At 37.2% G+C, this 13,907-nt stretch overlaps 2 non-coding genes and 8 pseudogenes across 2 annotated transcripts; all 10 read right to left on the bottom strand.

Moving 5' to 3' along the window:
- Positions 1 to 65: 65 nt before the first annotated feature.
- Positions 66 to 184, bottom strand: LOC128650934 (uncharacterized; annotated as a pseudogene).
- A 359-nt stretch (positions 185 to 543) lies between these two features.
- Positions 544 to 662, bottom strand: LOC128651066 (uncharacterized; annotated as a pseudogene).
- A 362-nt stretch (positions 663 to 1,024) lies between these two features.
- On the bottom strand, positions 1,025 to 1,143 carry LOC128650996 (uncharacterized; annotated as a pseudogene).
- A 219-nt stretch (positions 1,144 to 1,362) lies between these two features.
- Positions 1,363 to 1,481, bottom strand: LOC128650932 (uncharacterized; annotated as a pseudogene).
- A 359-nt stretch (positions 1,482 to 1,840) lies between these two features.
- Positions 1,841 to 1,959, bottom strand: LOC128650728 (5S ribosomal RNA). The gene has a single exon (XR_008400988.1). It is a non-coding gene; the product is annotated as a 5S ribosomal RNA (ribosomal RNA).
- Positions 1,960 to 8,179: 6,220 nt separating this feature from the next.
- LOC128651075 (uncharacterized) lies at positions 8,180 to 8,292 on the bottom strand (annotated as a pseudogene).
- A 351-nt stretch (positions 8,293 to 8,643) lies between these two features.
- Positions 8,644 to 8,762, bottom strand: LOC128651139 (5S ribosomal RNA). Its single transcript, XR_008401082.1, has one exon. It is a non-coding gene; the product is annotated as a 5S ribosomal RNA (ribosomal RNA).
- Positions 8,763 to 9,119: 357 nt separating this feature from the next.
- LOC128650868 (uncharacterized) lies at positions 9,120 to 9,238 on the bottom strand (annotated as a pseudogene).
- A 356-nt stretch (positions 9,239 to 9,594) lies between these two features.
- Positions 9,595 to 9,713, bottom strand: LOC128650817 (uncharacterized; annotated as a pseudogene).
- A 346-nt stretch (positions 9,714 to 10,059) lies between these two features.
- Positions 10,060 to 10,178, bottom strand: LOC128650883 (uncharacterized; annotated as a pseudogene).
- Between the last annotated feature and the right edge of the window lie 3,729 nt (positions 10,179 to 13,907).

Genomic DNA, 13,907 nt, shown 5'->3' with positions numbered 1-13,907 from the left:
AATAAATATTGCTCGTATCAGTAAATATGACGCATGCTTCACTACTTTAAAAATGAAAAAAAAAAAGCCTACCGCACATGGTGTTCCCAGGCGGACTCCCATCCAGGTACTGACCAAGCCTGGCCCTGCTTAACTTCCAAGATCAAACAGGATCGGGTGCATTCAAGGCATTGTGGCGGTAGACACTTAGCACTTCTTCCCAAAGCTTTTTGTTCTTGCTCATGCTGTCATTCACAGTCTGTAAAAAATTGAAGAGTTAAAACGTGGGTTAAAATTTAGATGGCAAATATATAAATAAATTAATAAATAGTGCCAGTAAAGGCCCAGAATCACTTGCTGGCCCATTATAAAAAGTATACATAGATACAGAGTTTCCTGCCCCTCTTTCTGCCTGCCTGTCTGTCTGTCTTTACAAAAGATAATTATCTTTAATACAATGGACATCTAATTTTTAGTAATTGCAAGCTACAGTTGTTTCAATGAATATTGCTACTATCATTAAATATGAGGCATGCTTCACTGCTTTAAAAATGAAAAAAAAAAAGCCTACCACACCTGGTGTTCTCAGGCGGCCTCCAATGCAGGTACTGACCAGGCCTGGCACTGCTTAACTTCCGAGATCAGACGGAATTGGGTGCATTCAAGGCAGTGTGGCAGTAGACACTTAGTGCTTTTTCCCAACGCTTTTTGTTTATGCTCATGCTGTCATTCACAGTCTGTAAAAAATTGAAGAGTTAAAACGGGGTTAAAATTTAGATGGCAAATATATAAATAAATTAATAAATAAATAGTGCCAGTACAGGCCCAAAATCACTTGCTGACCCATGACAAAAAGTATACATAGATAAAGAGTTTCCTGCACTCTCTTTCTGCCTGCCTGTCTGTCTGTCTTTACAAAAATAATTATCTTTAATACAATGGACATCTAATTTTTTGTAATTGCAAGCTACATTTGTTTCAATAAATATTGCTAGTATCAGCAAATATGACTCATGCTTCACTGCTTTAAAAATGAAAAAAACAAAGCCTACCGCACCTGGTGTTCCCAGGCGGTCTTCCTTCCAGGTATTGACCAGGCCTGGCCCTGCTTAACTTCCGAGATGAGACAGGATCAGGTGCATTCAAGGCAGTGTGGCGGTAGACACTTAGCGCTTCTTCCCATCGCTTTTTGTTCTGGCTCATGCTGTCATTCACAGTCTGTAAAAAATTGATAGATACAGAGTTTCCTGCCCCTCTTTCTGCCTGCCTGTCTGTCTTTACAAAAGATAATTATCTTTAATACAATGCACATCTATTTCAATAAATATTGCTAGTATCAGTAACTATGATGCATGCTTCACTGCTTTAAAAATGAAAAAAAAAAGCCTACTGCACCTGGTGTTCCCAGGCGGTCTTACATCCAGGTACTGACCAGGCCTGGCCCTGCTTAACTTCCGAGATCAGACAGGATCGGGTGCATTTAAGGCAGTGTGGCGGTAGACGCTTAGCACTTCTTCCCAACGCTTTTTGTTCTTGCTCATGCTGTCATTCACAGTCTGTAAAAAATTGAAGAGTTAAAATAGGGTTAAAATTTAGATGGCAAATATATAAATAAATTAATAAATAGTGCCAGTACAGGCCCAGAATCACTTGCTGACCCATTCTAAAAAGTATACATAGATACAGAGTTTCCTGCCCCTCTTTCTGCCTGCCTGCCTGTCTGTCTGTCTTTACAAAATATAATTATCTTTAATAAAATGGACATCTAATTTTTAGTAATTGCAAGCTACATTTGTTTCAATAAATATTGCTAGTATTAGTAAATATGACGCATGCTTCACTGCTTTAAAAATAAAAAAAAAGCCTACCACACCTGGTGTTCCCAGGCGGTCTCCCATCCAGGTACAGACCAGGCCTAGCCCTGCTTAACTTCCAAGATCAGACGGGATCGGGTGCATTCAAGGCAGTGTGGAGGTAGACACTTAGCGCTTCTTCCCAACGCTTTTTGTTCTTCCTCATGCTGTCATTCACAGTCTGTAAAAAATTGAAGAGTTAAAACGGGGTTAAAATTTAGATGGCAAATATATAAATAAATTAATAAATAGCGCCAGTACAGGCCCAGAATCAATTGCTGACCCATGACAAAAAGTATACATAGATACAGAGTTTCCTGCCCCTCTTTCTGCCTGCCTGTCTGTCTGTCTTTACAAAAACATAATTTATGTAAGAACTTACCTGATAAATTCATTTCTTTCATATTAGCAAGAGTCCATGAGCTAGTGACGTATGGGATATACATTCCTACCAGGAGGGGCAAAGTTTCCCAAACCTCAAAATGCCTATAAATACACCCCTCACCACACCCACAATTCAGTTTAACGAATAGCCAAGAAGTGGGGTGATAAAAAAGTGCGAAAGCATATAAAATAAGGAATTGGAATAATTGTGCTTTATACAAAAATCATAACCACCACAAAAAAAGGGCGGGCCTCATGGACTCTTGCTAATATGAAAGAAATGAATTTATCAGGTAAGTTCTTACATAAATTATGTTTTTCATGTAATTAGCAAGAGTCCATGAGCTAGTGACGTATGGGATAATGATTACCCAAGATGTGGATCTTTCCACGCAAGAGTCACTAGAGAGGGAGGGATAAAATAAAGACAGCCAATTCCTGCTGAAAATAATCCACACCCAAAATAAAGTTTAATGAAAAACATAAACAGAAGATTCAAACTGAAACCGCTGCCTGAAGTACTTTTCTACCAAAAACTGCTTCAGAAGAAGAAAATACATCAAAATGGTAGAATTTAGTAAAAGTATGCAAAGAGGACCAAGTTGCTGCTTTGCAAATCTGATCAATCGAAGCTTCATTCCTAAACACCCAGGAAGTAGAAACCTAGTAGAGTGAGCTGTAATCCTTTGAAGCGGAGTTTTACCCGACTCAACATAGGCAAGATGAATTAAAGATTTCAACCAAGATGCCAAAGAAATGGCAGAAGCTTTCTGGCCTTTTCTAGAACCGGAAAAGATAACAAATAAACTAGAAGTCTTTCGGAAAGACTTAGTAGCTTCAACATAATATTTCAAAGCTCTAACAACATCCAAAGAATGCAATGATTTCTCCTTAGAATTCTTAGGATTAGGACATAATGAAGGAACCACAATTTCTCTACTAATGTTGTTAGAATTCACAACTTTAGGTAAAAATTCAAAAGAAGTTTGCAACACTGCCTTATCCTGATGAAAAATCAGAAAAGGAGACTCACAAGAAAGAGCAGATAATTCAGAAACTCTTCTGGCAGAAGAGATTGCCAAAAGAAACAAAACTTTCCAAGAAAGTAATTTGATGTCCAATGAATGCATAGGTTCAAACGGAGGAGTTTGAAGAGCCCCCAGAACCAAATTCAAACTCCAAGGAGGAGAAATTGACTTAATGACAGGTTTTATACGAACCAAAGCTTGTACAAAACAATGAATATCAGGAAGATTAGCAATCTTTCTGTGAAAAAGAACAGAAAGAGCAGAGATTTGTCCTTTCAAAGAACTTGCAGATAAACCTTTATCTAAACCATCCTGAAGAAACTGTAAAATTCTCGGAATTCTAAAAGAATGCCAAGAAAAATGATGAGAAAGACACCAAGAAATATAAGTCTTCCAGACTCTATAATATAACTCTCTGGATACAGATTTACGAGCCTGTAACATAGTATTAATCACAGAGTCAGAGAAACCTCTTTGACCAAGAATCAAGCGTTCAATCTCCATACCTTTAAATTTAAGGATTTGAGATCCTGATGGAAAAAAGGACCTTGCGACAGAAGGTCTGGTCGTAGCGGAAGAGTCCACGGATGGCAAGAGGCCATCCGGACAAGATCCGCATACCAAAACCTGTGAGGCCATGCCGGAGCTACCAGCAGAACAAACGAGCATTCCTTCAGAATCTTGGAGATTACTCTTGGAAGAAGAACTAGAGGCGGAAAGATATAAGCAGGATGATACTTCCAAGGAAGTGATAATGCATCCACTGCTTCCGCCTGAGGATCCCGGGATCTGGACAGATACCTGGGAAGTTTCTTGTTTAGATGAGACGCCATCAGATCTATTTCTGGAAGCTCCCACATTTGAACAATCTGAAGAAATACCTCTGGGTGAAGAGACCATTCGCCCGGATGCAACGTTTGGCGACTGAGATAATCCGCTTCCCAATTGTCTATACCTGGGATATGAACCGCAGATATTAGACAGGAGCTGGATTCCGCCCAAACCAGAATTCGAGATACTTCTTTCATAGCCAGAGGACTGTGAGTCTCTCCTTGATGATTGATGTATGCCACAGTAGTGACATTGTCTGTCTGAAAACAAATGAACGATTCTCTCTTCAGAAGAGGCCAAAACTGAAGAGCTCTGAAAATTGCACGGAGTTCCAAAATATTGATCGGTAATCTCACCTCCTGAGATTCCCAAACTCCTTGTGCCGTCAGAGATCCCCACACAGCTCCCCAACCTGTGAGACTTGCATCTGTTGAAATTACAGTCCAGGTCGGAAGCACAAAAGAAGCCCCCTGAATTAAACGATGGTGATCTGTCCACCACGTTAGAGAGTGTCGTACAATCGGTTTTAAAGATATTGATTGAGATATCTTTGTGTAATCCTTGCACCATTGATTCAGCATACAGAGCTGAAGAGGTCGCATGTGAAAACGAGCAAAGGGGATCGCGTCCGATGCAGCAGTCATAAGACCTAGAATTTCCATGCATAAGGCTACCGAAGGGAATGATTGTGACTGAAGGTTTCGACAAGCCGAAATCAATTTTAGACGTCTCTTGTCTGTTAAAGACAGAGTCATGGACACTGAATCTATCTGGAAACCCAGAAAGGTTACCCTTGTCTGAGGAATCAATGAACTTTTTGGTGAATTGATCCTCCAACCATGATCTTGAAGAAACAACACAAGTCGATTCGTATGAGATTCTGCTAAATGTAAAGACTGAGCAAGTACCAAGATATCGTCCAAATAAGGAAATACCACAATACCCTGTTCTCTGATTACAGACAGAAGGGCACCGAGAACCTTTGTAAAAATTCTTGGAGCTGTAGCTAGGCCAAACGGCAGAGCCACAAACTGGTAATGCTTGTCCAGAAAAGAGAATCTCAGGAACTGATAATGATCTGGATGAATCGGAATATGCAGATATGCATCCTGTAAATCTATTGTGGACATATAATGCCCTTGCTGAACAAAAGGCAAGATAGTCCTTACAGTTACCATTTTGAATGTTGGTATCCTTACATAACGATTCAATATTTTTAGATCCAGAACTGGTCTGAAGGAATTCTCCTTCTTTGGTACAATGAAGAGATTTGAATAAAACCCCATCCCCTGTTCCAGAACTGGATCTGGCATAATTACTCCAGCCAACTCTAGATCTGAAACACAATTCAGAAATGCTTGAGCTTTCACTGGATTTACTGGGATACGGGAAAGAAAAAATCTCTTTGCAGGAGGTCTCATCTTGAAACCAATTCTGTACCCTTCTGAAACAATGTTCTGAATCCAAAGATTGTGAACAGAATTGATCCAAATTTCTTTGAAAAAACGTAACCTGCCCCCTACCAGCTGAGCTGGAATGAGGGCCGCACCTTCATGTGGACTTAGAAGCAGGCTTTGCCTTTCTAGAAGGCTTGGATTTATTCCAGACTGGAGATGGTTTCCAAACTGAAACTGCTCCTGAGGATGAAGGATCAGGCTTTTGTTCTTTGTTGAAACGAAAGGAACGAAAACGATTATTAGCCCTGTTTTTACCCTTAGATTTTTTATCCTGTGGTAAAAAAGTTCCTTTCCCACCAGTAACAGTTGAGATAATAGAATCCAACTGAGAACCAAATAATTTGTTACCCTGGAAAGAAATGGAAAGTAGAGTTGATTTAGAAGCCATATCAGCATTCCAAGTTTTAAGCCATAAAGCTCTTCTAGCTAGAATAGCTAGAGACATAAACCTGACATCAACTCTGATAATATCAAAGATGGCATCACAGATAAAATTATTAGCATGCTGAAGAAGAATAATAATATTATGAGAATCATGATCTGTTACTTGTTGCGCTAAAGTCTCCAACCAAAAAGTTGAAGCTACAGCAACATCAGCCAATGATATAGCAGGTCTAAGAAGATTACCTGAACACAGATAAGCTTTTCTTAGAAAGGATTCAATTTTCCTATCTAAAGGATCTTTAAACGAAGTACCATCCGACGTAGGAATAGTAGTACGTTTAGCAAGGGTAGAAATAGCCCCATCGACTTTAGGGATTTTGTCCCAAAATTCTAATCTGTCAGACGGCACAGGATATAATTGCTTAAAACGTTTAGAAGGAGTAAATGAATTACCCAATTTATCCCATTCTCTGGAAATTACTTCAGAAATAGCATTAGGAACAGGAAAAACTTCTGGAATAACCACAGGAGATTTAAATACCTTATCTAAACGTTTAGAATTAGTATCAAGAGGACCAGAATCCTCTATTTCTAAAGCAATTAGTGCTTCTTTAAGTAAAGAACGAATAAATTCCATTTTAAATAAATATGAAGATTTATCAGCATCAATCTCTGAGACAGAATCCTCTGAACCAGAAGAGTCATCAGAATCAGAATGATGATGTTCATTTAAAAATTCATCTGTAGAGAGAGAAGTTTTAAAAGATTTTTTATGTTTACTAGAAGGAGAAATAACAGACATAGCCTTCTTGATGGATTCAGAAACAAAATCTCTTATGTTATCAGGAACATTCTGCACCTTAGATGTTGAAGGAACTGCAACAGGCAATGGTACATTACTAAAGGAAATATTATCTGCTTTAACAAGTTTGTCATGACAATTAATACAAACAACAGCCGGAGGAATAGCTACCAAAAGTTTACAGCAGATACACTTAGCTTTGGTAGTTCCAGCACTAGACAGCAATTTTCCTGAAGTATCTTCTGACTCAGATGCAACGTGAGACATCTTGCAATATGTAAGAGAAAAAACAACATATAAAGCAAAATTGATCAAATTCCTTAAATGACAGTTTCAGGAATGGGAAAAAATGCCAATAAACAAGCTTCTAGTAACCAGAAGCAAAGAAAAAATGAGACTGAAATAATGTGGAGACAAAAGCGACGCCCATATTTTTTGGCGCCAAATAAGACGCCCACATTATTTGGCGCCTAAATGCTTTTTGGCGCCAAAAATGACGCCACATCCGAAACGCCGACATTTTTGGCGCAAAAGGACGTAAAAAAATGACGCAACTTCCGGCGACACGTATGACGCCGGAAACAGAAAAGATTTTTTGCGCCAAAAAAGTCTGCGCCAAGAATGACGCAATAAAATGAAGCATTTTCAGCCCCCGCGAGCCTAACAGCCCACAGGGAAAAAAGAGTCAAATTTTAAGGTAAGAAAAAAATTGATTCAAATGCATTATCCCAAATATGAAACTGACTGTCTGAAAATAAGGAATGTTGAACATCCTGAGTCAAGGCAAATAAATGTTTGAATACATATATTTAGAACTTTATAAATAAAGTGCCCAACCATAGCTTAGAGTGTCACAGAAAATAAGATTTACTTACCCCAGGACACTCATCTACATGTTTGTAGAAAGCCAAACCAGTACTGAAACGAAAATCAGCAGAGGTAATGCTATATAAATAAGAGTATATCGTCGATCTGAAAAGGGAGGTAAGAGATGAATCTCTACGACCGATAACAGAGAACCTATGAAATAGACCCCGTAGAAGGAGATCACTGCATTCAAATAGGCAATACTCTCCTCACATCCCTCTGACATTCACTGCACGCTGAGAGGAAAACCGGGCTCCAACTTGCTGCGGAGCGTATATCAACGTAGAATCTAGCACAAACTTACTTCACCACCTCCATAGGAGGCAAAGTTTGTAAAACTGAATTGTGGGTGTGGTGAGGGGTGTATTTATAGGCATTTTAAGGTTTGGGAAACTTTGCCCCTCCTGGTAGGAATGTATATCCCATACGTCACTAGCTCATGGACTCTTGCTAATTACATGAAAGAAAGATAATTATCTTTAATAAAATGGACATCTAATTTTTAGTAATTGCAAGCTACATTTGTTTCAATAAATATTGCTAGTATCAGTACATATGATGCATGCTTCACTGCTTTAAAAATGAAAAAAAAAAAGCCTACCGCACCTGGTGTTCCCAGGCGGTCTTCCATCCAGGTACTGACCAGCCCTGCTTAACTTCCGAGATCAGACGGGATCGGGTGCATTCAAGGTACTGTGGCCGTAGACACTAAGAACTTCTTCCAAACGCTTTTTGTTCTTGCTCATGCTGTCATTCACAGTCTGTAAAAAATTGAAGAGTTAAAACGGGGTTAGAATTTAGATGGCAAATATATAAATAAATTAATAAATAGCGCCAGTACAGGCCCAGAATCACTTGCTGACCCATGACAAAAAGTATACATAGATACAAAGTTTCCTGCCCCTCTTTCTGCCTGCCTGTCTGTCTTTACAAAAGATAATTATCTTTAATACAATGGACATCTAATTTATCTTTAATACAATGCACATCTATTTCAATAAATATTGCTAGTATCAGTAAATATGATGCATGCTTCACTGCTTTAAAAATGAAAAAAAAGCCTACCGCACCTGGTGTTCCCAGGCGGTCTCCCATCCAGGTACTGACCAGGCCTGGCCCTGCTTAACTTCCGAGATCAGACAGGATCGGGTGCATTCAAGGCAGTGTGGCGGTAGACGCTTAGCACTTCTTCCCAACGCTTTTTGTTCTTGCTCATGCTGTCATTCACAGTCTGTAAAAAATTGAAGAGTTAAAATAGGGTTAAAATTTAAATGGCAAATATATAAATAAATTAATAAATAGTGCCAGTACAGGCCCAGAATCACTTGCTGACCCATTATAAAAAGTATACATAGATACAGAGTTTCCTGCCCCTCTTTCTGCCTGCCTGCCTGTCTGTCTTTACAAAAGATAATTATCTTTAATACAATGGACATCTAATTTTTAGTAATTGCAAGTTACATTTGTTTCAATAAATATTGCTAGCATTAGTAAATATGACGCATGCTTCACTGCTTTAAAAATGAGAAAAAAAAGCCTACCGCACCGGGTGTTCCCAGGCGGTCTCCCATCCAGGTACTGACTAGGCCTGGCCCTGCTTAACTTCCGAGATAAGACGGGATCGGGTGCATTCAAGGCAGTGTGGAGGTAGACACTTAACCCTTCTTCCCAACTCTTTTTGTTCTTGCTCATGCTGTCATTCACAGTCTGTAAAAAATTGAAGAGTTAAAACGGGGTTAACATTTAGATGGCAAATATATAAATAAATTAATAAATAGTGCCAGTACAGTCCCAGAATCACTTGCTGACCCATGACAAAAAGTATACATAGATACAGAGTTTCCTGCCCCTCTTTCTGCCTGCCTGCCTGTCTGTCTTTACAAAAGATAATTATCTTTAATACAATGGACATCCAATTTTTAGTAATTGCAAGCTACAGTTGTTTCAATGAATATTGCTACTATCATTAAATATGAGGCATGCTTCACTGCTTTAAAAATGAAAAAAAAAGCCTACCTCACCTGGTGTTCCCAGGCGGCCTCCCATCCAGGTACTGACCAGGCCTGGCCCTGCTTAACTTCCGAGATCAGACGGAATCAGGTGCATTCAAGGCAGTGTGGCAGTAGACACTTCTTCCCAGCGCTTTTTGTGCTTGCTCATGCTGTCATTCACAGTCTGCAAAAAATTGAAGAGTTAAAGGGACAGTAAACCCTAATATTTTTATTCTTTAATCAAAAATAGTGCCAGTACAGGCCCAGAATCACTTGCTGACCCATGACAAAAAGTATACATAGATACAGAGTTCCCTGCCCCTCTTTCTGCCTGCCTGCCTGCCTGTCTTTACAAAAGATAATTATCTTTAATACAATGGACATCCAATTTTTAGTAATTGCAAGCTACAGTTGTTTCAATGAATATTAGTACTATCATTAAATATGAGGCATGCTTCACTGCTTTAAAAATGAAAAAAAAAAAGCCTACCTCACCTGGTGTTCCCAGGCGGCCTCCCATCCAGGTACTGACCAGGCCTGGCCCTGCTTAACTTCCAAGATCAGACGGAATCAGGTGCATTCAAGGCAGTGTGGCAGTAGACGCTTCTTCCCAGCGCTTTTTCTTCTTGCTCATGCTGTCATTCACAGTCTGTAAAAAATTGAAGAGTTAAAGGGACAGTAAACCCTAATATTTTTATTCTTTAATCAAAAATATCTTGTTTAATTATATTTATAAATCAGCTTCTTTTTTAAACATTTTCTTTTGATGTTTAGATTTTACCCTCATAATTTCTTTTATTTGCAAATAGACAGCCCACCCACCGCTTCTCCTTACTTTTTTTTTTATTTTACCATTTGTTTGTTCGGCCTATCACTGCGTTACCGATCGTGCCATTGCATTCTATTGAGCGCGCCCGTCATTATCACAAAAAAAAATCGGATTCTGCGCATGCGCACTTTGTTACTTTTTCCCCTCAGTTGTCAAACTGACTGTCAATGAGGTAAACAACGGATTGCCGCTTTTGCAATCCCTTTGTTACATCAATAGTTGTCTAGTGAATTAAAATATGCACTCATCTGATTTACTTTACAGAAATAAGAATGTGTAGCAATGATTCACTATTTTTTCATGCCAAAAAATAATTTCAATATGTATGCTAGGCTGTATAATAATAAAAGATTGAACTAGATAGGAAGAAAAATATGTAATTGTTTAAAGCACATACTGCATTGTACCTTATACCGGTATTTTCATTATTTTTTAAAAAGTATTCTCACAGCAGCCTACATTTTACCTTCATAGCAAAAATACAAATGCAGATATAATGACCTCAGAAACACAGATAAAATACAGTCACGTATGCATCAATCATCCTCCAAATATGCATTTTATGATTACACTGGGTTTTTTGGATTAAAAATATCATTTTTATTTATATCTCATTTACATACACAGAGTAATTCAAGCCAAAAAAATAAATACATTCAGACACATTTATAAATAAAATTAAAAAATTATATTAAAGGGACACAAAAATATATATATTTTAATCTATTTACTTCTATTATATATTTTGCTTATTTTGTTTGGTATCCTTTTTGAAAAGCATAGCTTTGTATGCCTCTGACCTTTTTTTTTTCTGCACATATATACTTTTTTTATTGGCATATAAATATTTTCAGCTATTCTCTTTACTTTTGTATTGTTGCTTCTTCATAAAGGATACTAAAAAAACAAAATACATTTTAAATAGTTGTAAATTTGATATTTGAAATGTATGTTCTATTTTATATTTAAAAATTAAAATTTTGGCTTCCATAAAATTCTATTTCTTTTTTGAGCAAAATTGTTACCTCTATTTGTTTTCTATAATTTCAGATCAAGCATTATATTGACTTTGACAAATTCGTTATTTTATATGTGTTAGTGTTAATGAGTCATTGTGTGCTAGTGTATGTGTGCTAGTGTTAGTGTATATGTGCTAGTGTTGGTGAGTGTATGTGTGCTAGTGTATATGTGCCAGTGTTTTGCTGAGTGTACATGTGCTAGTCCTAGTGTATATGTGCTAGTCCTAGTGTATATGTGCTAGTCCTAGTGTATATGTTATAGCATTAGTGCATATGTGCAAGTGTTAGTGAGTGTATGTGTGCTAGTGTTAGTGTATATGTTATTGCATTAGTGTATATGTGCTAGTCCTAGTGTATTTTTGTTATAGCATTAGTGCATATGTGCAAGTGTTAGTGAGTGTATGTGTGCTAGGGTTAGTGTATATGTTATTGCATTAGTGTATATGTGCTAGCCCTAGTGTATATTTTTTATAGCATTAGTGCATATGTGCAAGTGTTAGTGAGTGTATGTGTGCTAGGGTTAGTGTATATGTTATTGCATTAGTCTATATGTGCTAGCCCTAGTGTATTTTTGTTATAGCACTAGTGCATATGTGCAAGTGTTAGTGAGTGTATGTGTGCTAGGGTTAGTGTACATGTGCTAGTCCAAGTGTATTTTTGTTATAGCATTAGTGCATATGTGCAAGTGTTAGTGAGTGTATGTGTGCTAGTGTTCGTGTATATGTTATTGCATTAGTGTATATGTGCTTATTTTTTTGGTATCCTTTTTGAAAAGCATAGCTTTGTATGCCTATGACCTTTTGTATGTATGTTCTATTTTATATTTCAAAATTAAAATTTTGGCTTCCATAAAATTCTATTTCTTTTTTGAGCAAAATTGTTACCTCTATTTGTTTTCTATAATTTCAGATCAAGCATTATATTGACTTTGACAAATTCGTTATTTTATATGTGTTAGTGTTAGTGAGTCATTGTGTGCTAGTGTATATGTGCTAGTGTTAGTGTGTGTATGTGTGCTAGTGTTAGTGTATATGTGCTAGTGTTGGTGAGTGTATGTGTGCTAGTGTATATGTGCCAGTGTTTTGCTGAGTGTACATGTGCTAGTCCTAGTGTATATGTGCTAGTCCTAGTGTATATGTTATAGCATTAGTGCATATGTGCAAGTGTTAGTGAGTGTATGTGTGCTAGTGTTAGTGTATATGTTATTGCATTAGTGTATATGTGCTAGTCCTAGTGTATTTTTGTTATAGCATTAGTGCATATGTGCAAGTGTTAGTGAGTGTATGTGTGCTAGGGTTAGTGTATATGTTATTGCATTAGTGTATATGTGCTAGCCCTAGTGTATATTTGTTATAGCATTAGTGCATATGTGCAAGTGTTAGTGAGTGTATGTGTGCTAGGGTTAGTGTATATGTTATTGCATTAGTCTATATGTACTAGCCCTAGTGTATTTTTGTTATAGCACTAGTGCATATGTGCAAGTGTTAGTGAGTGTATGTGTGCTAGGGTTAGTGTACATGTGCTAGTCCAAGTGTATTTTTGTTATAGCATTAGTGCATATGTGCAAGTGTTAGTGAGTGTATGTGTGCTAGTGTTCGTGTATATGTTATTGCATTAGTGTATATGTGCTTATTTTTTTGGTATCCTTTTTGAAAAGCATAGCTTTGTATGCAAGTGTTAGTGAGTGTACGTGTGCTATTCCAAAAGCGTTACATGAAAAAATTGTTGACAAAAAAATTCTTATTTCATTGAAGAATGGTCAACTAGTTCATGAAGTTACTGAACAAGATGTTTTCTACATAAAAAAAATTGAATTTGAAGAAAAAAGTAAATGTTTTAGTTTGTATTGTGACGAAGTCATTTATGCTGATGCTAGTACAAATACAGAAAATATTGTTCATATGGACCAAAGTACCAGTTTTGATTCATATTATGGTACTTCAAGCGCCCAAATTCAAACTGGGAATAAACTTGGCCTAAAAAATGCTTCTACAACAGCTTCAAAATTAATAAAAACTACTGAGAAGTATACATGGTCTATGGGAAATGTCTCAATAGATGATCCTTATAATTTAAAAAAAAATTTGGAAACTACAGAGACACAGATACAAACGGATGACATCCCAAAATCTCCTATACGTTCTGTATCATCTTCTTTCAATCTTATCAGTCCAACTATAGACAAGATTGAAGACTCGTTTTTATATGAAAAAAAAGAAGAGGTTCAAATTGCATTGACCCAAATTATTCTCCGGGAACATCTGAAAAATCAGAAGAAGAATTATTATTTAATACACATCCGTCATTTGATGATATAGTAAATGAAATTTTTTTTATCGTCTTTGATAGTTGTTTACAAGATTTATTAAAACTAATACCTTGCACAAATTATCCAAAATGTAATTCTCCAATAACAGAAATAAATAAAAGAGAAGTTGGTACACATCTAGTTGTTTCAGGAAAATGTGTATCAGGACACAGTG

The sequence above is a fragment of the Bombina bombina genome, chromosome 2 (genome assembly GCF_027579735.1).
Source record: "Bombina bombina isolate aBomBom1 chromosome 2, aBomBom1.pri, whole genome shotgun sequence".
Classification (NCBI taxonomy): Eukaryota; Metazoa; Chordata; class Amphibia; order Anura; family Bombinatoridae; genus Bombina; species Bombina bombina.
This window is presented reverse-complemented; position numbering and strand designations above follow the sequence as displayed.